The 4,557-nt window shown below is 43.5% G+C and overlaps 1 pseudogene; it reads right to left on the bottom strand.

Moving 5' to 3' along the window:
• The window catches only part of LOC112251629, a 26,328-nt pseudogene that overhangs the window by 248 nt on the left and 21,523 nt on the right, over positions 1-4,557 (bottom strand).

Raw genomic sequence — 4,557 nt, 5'->3', positions numbered from 1 at the left:
GTATGAAGGGGGTTATAAATTGATTTGGAGGGAGGGTAGCTTGGCAGTGGAGGGGGTCTGAAGGGGGTTATAAATTGATTTGGAGGGAGGGGAGCTTGGCGGTGGAAGGGGGTCTGAAGGGAGTTATGAGTTGATTTGATTTGGAGGGAGGGTATCTTGGCAGTTGAGGGGGGTCTATAAGGGTGTATCTTCATCAGGACCTGGATCTCCTCCCTGAGCCTGTGAATCTCCAGGCGCTGCAGCTGAACGATACGGTCCCCCTCCTGGTTCAGACGGACCACCATGTTACTTGGGTTGGGCCCTGGGAGACAGCAGCGCTGGGGACGGAGACAAAAAGTCAGCTCACTGAGCAGCTACTTTAGATGTGGATAACTTAGAAATAGGATTTTTTTCAAGTGACTTAACTAGGAAAAAAACAACTTAGCGATGAAACAGAGAACCTCAAGCACCTCTATGAATATTAACTCCAGGAAGTGAGGTGGTTTCCCCACATGGTAAAAGTTATCCTGCAGACTCTTTCCAATGAAAGCTGCAATTAGTCGTCTTTACTGTAAATCAGTCCAGATAAGAGAGAAACAGGTCACCTTTGAGAGTGTTGGTCTGCTTCTTGCCCTGTTTTCTCATCAGACTCTTGTAGTCGTGGACCTGGGAACGCACCAGACGCAACTCCTTTCTCAGGTCGTTGATCTCTCTGATCAGAGTTGCATTCTCCTGTAGCAATCAATGAATGAATCAACCAATCAGTTAGTCAAAGAATAGTACAGAACAAACAGCCTATAGATTTGGGGTGTGTAATAAAGTTCTGGTCACTAATTTTATGGCTATTGTGTGCGGCACTCCAACAGTCCTTTATGAAAAGTCTCGTCTCTGTCACCTGCATGATCTTGACGTTGTCTGCATGGTGGACCACGCCGTCTTTGGCCAGTTTCCTCTTCAGGGACGCCACGTTCCTCTCCAGGTGCTCTCTGTGCCGGGCGTACTCCCTCTGGACTTCTGTCCACACCAACTATATCCACCTGAGAGACATGAAGAGCAGCCATCTTTGATTACAATGAATACACAGTAGCCAACTTACTTATCCATGACGAGTTGCATTCTTTAACTTCTGGGTAAATACTTGCTCAGGGAGAACTTTTTAGACCAGCACTGTAGCCATTACAAGGTTACAACCCAATTCACTCTACCAGCTTGCATGAAAGAGGATAAAAGCAGCACAAACAGGCAGAGTGAGCTCTAGTGAGCCTATAACAATGCTGCTCTTGCTCTCTGTCAATTCAATACAAGGGGCTTTATTGGCATGGGAAACATAGGTTTACATTGCCAAAGCAAGTGAAGTAGATATACAGTGCCTTGCGAAAGTATTCGGCCCCCTTGAACTTTGCGACCTTTTGCCACATTTCAGGCTTCAAACATAAAGATATAAAACTGTATTTTTTTGTGAAGAATCAACAACAAGTGGGACACAATCATGAAGTGGAACAACATTTATTGGATATTTCAAACTTTTTTAACAAATCAAAAACTGAAAAATTGGGCGTGCAAAATTACTCAGCCCCCTTAAGTTAATACTTTGTAGCGCCACCTTTTGCTGCGATTACAGCTGTAAGTCGCTTGGGGTATGTCTCTATCAGTTTTGCACATCGAGAGACTGACATTTTTTCCCATTCCTCCTTGCAAAACAGCTCGAGCTCAGTGAGGTTGGATGGAGAGCATTTGTGAACAGCAGTTTTCAGTTCTTTCCACAGATTCTCGATTGGATTCAGGTCTGGACTTTGACTTGGCCATTCTAACACCTGGATATGTTTATTTTTGAACCATTCCATTGTAGATTTTGCTTTATGTTTTGGATCATTGTCTTGTTGGAAGACAAATCTCCGTCCCAGTCTCAGGTCTTTTGCAGACTCCATCAGGTTTTCTTCCAGAATGGTCCTGTATTTGGCTCCATCCATCTTCCCATCAATTTTAACCATCTTCCTGTCACTGCTGAAGAAAAGCAGGCCCAAACGATGATGCTGCCACCACCATGTTTGACAGTGGGGATGGTGTGTTCAGGGTGATGAGCTGTGTTGCTTTTACGCCAAACATAACATTTTGCATTGTTGCCAAAAAGTTCAATTTTGGTTTCATCTGACCAGAGCACCTTCTTCCACATGTTTGGTGTGTCTCCCAGGTGGCTTGTGGCAAACTTTAAACAACACTTTTTATGGATATCTTTAAGAAATGGCTTTCTTCTTGCCACTCTTCCATATAGGCCAGATTTGTGCAATATACGACTGATTGTTGTCCTATGCAGTTCATCCAGAGTGATCATGGGCCTCTTGGCTGCATTTCTGATCAGTCTTCTCCTTGTATGAGCTGAAAGTTTAGAGGGACGGCCAGGTCTTGGTAGATTTGCAGTGGTCTGATACTCCTTCCATTTCAATATTATCGCTTGCACAGTGCTCCTTGGGATGTTTAAAGCTTGGGAAATCTTTTTGTATCCAAATCCGGCTTTAAACTTCTTCACAACAGTATCTCAGACCTGCCTGGTGTGTTCCTTGTTCTTCATGATGCTCTCTGCGCTTTTAACGGACCTCTGAGACTATCACAGTGCAGGTGCATTTATACGGAGACTTGATTACACAGGTGGATTGTATTCATCATCATTAGTCATTTAGGTCAACATTGGATCATTCAGAGATCCTCACTGAACTTCTGGAGAGTTTGCTGCACTGAAAGTAAAGGGGCTGAATAATTTTGCACGCCCAATTTTCAGTTTTGATTTGTTAAAAAAGTTTGAAATATCCAATAAATGTCGTTCCACTTCATGATTGTGTCCCATTTGTTGTTGATTCTTCACAAAAAAATACAGTTTTATATCTTTATGTTTGAAGCCTGAAATGTGGCAAAAGGTCGCAAAGTTCAAGGGGGCCGAATACTTTCGCAAGGCACTGTATATATATATATATATATATATATATACTCTCTCTGTCTCCCTCTTTCATCCTGTTTCTCTCACCACATCACTCTTCTGTACATAGAGGTCGTAAAGGTCTGTGATGCTGTCCTTTAACCTCTTAGGCTCCTGGGTGAATCCCACACAGTTATGGAGGTCTGTCTTGAACCTACGTACCAGGGCCTCCACATCCCTCACCTGGGGAAGAGGGGTTGGTCATATGCAAAGATAAAAACACAAATATAAACACCTGCCATGCACTCAAGGTAAAATGGTATCCCTCTCCCTCACACACTACATACCTTCTGCAGTCCCTTGTGCATCTCCTTGTCGGTGGTGGTGAGTTTGAGCTTCAGCTCAGCGATGTCCAGTTCCTGTTGAGCGTTCTTCTTGTGGAAGGTATCCAGCTCCTGCTCCATCTACAGAGTACAGGAAGCCCATAGCATTGATCTCTATATACTCCCTCATACAGCTGATCTATAGCACTCATCTAAACCCTGATCCACTCTTATCTATATGGACACAGTCATCATTTCCATCTCCATGAAGAGAGGGCTAAAAGTTGGCAGGCGGTTTAAATAAGTATCAATGATGAAAAAACTAAGAACTAAAGTAGGAAAAGCCCCCCCATTTTTCCTCCAAACATAACGATGGTCATTATGGCCACATAGTTCTATTTTTGTTTCATCAGACCAGAGGACATTTCTCCAAAAAGTATGATCTTTGTCCCCATGTGCAGTTGCAAACTGTAGTCTGGCTTTTTTTTAATGGAGGTTTTGGAGCAGTGGCTTCCTCCTTGCTGAGCGGCCTTTCAGGTTATGTCGATATAGGACTCGTTTTACTGTGGATATACAGTGGGGAGAACAAGTATTTGATAACCTGCAAAATCGGCAGTGTTTCCTACTTACAAAGCATGTAGAGGTCTGTAATTTTTTTATCATAGGTACACTTCAACTGTGAGAGACGGAATCTAAAACAAAAATCCAAAAAATCACATTGTATGATTTTTAAGTAATTAATTTGCATTTTATTGCTTGACATAAGTATTTGATACATCAGAAAAGCAGAACTTAATATTTGGTACAAAAACCTTTGTTTGCAATTACAGAGATCATACTTTTCCTGTAGTTTCTTGACCAGGTTTGCACACACTGCAGCAGGGATTTTGGCCCACTCCTCCATACAAACCTTCTCCAGATCCTTCAGGTTTCGGGGTTGTCGCTGGGCAATACGGACTTTCAGCTCCTTCCAAAGATTTTCTATTGGGTTCAGGTCTGGAGACTGGCTAGGCCACTCCAGGACCTTGAGATGCTTCTTACGAAGCCACTCCTTAGTTGCCCTGGCTGTGTGTTTCGGGTCGTTGTCATGCTGGAAGACCCAGCCACGACCCATCTTCAATGCTCTTAATGAGGGAAGGTGGTTGTTGGCCAAGATGTCGCGATACATGGCCCCATCCATGCTCCCCTCAATACAGTGCAGTTGTCCTGTCTCCTTTGCAGAAAAGCATCCCCAAAGAATGATGTTTCCACCTCCATGCTTCACAGTTGGGATGGTGTTCTTGGGGTTGTACTCATCCTTCTTCTTCCTCCAAACACGGCGAATGGAGTTTAGACCAAAAAGCT

Source organism: Oncorhynchus tshawytscha, linkage group LG05 (genome assembly GCF_018296145.1).
Source record: "Oncorhynchus tshawytscha isolate Ot180627B linkage group LG05, Otsh_v2.0, whole genome shotgun sequence".
NCBI lineage: Eukaryota > Metazoa > Chordata > Actinopteri > Salmoniformes > Salmonidae > Oncorhynchus > Oncorhynchus tshawytscha.
The sequence above is the reverse complement of the archived record's forward strand: the minus strand, read 5'-3'. Positions and strand labels throughout refer to the sequence as shown.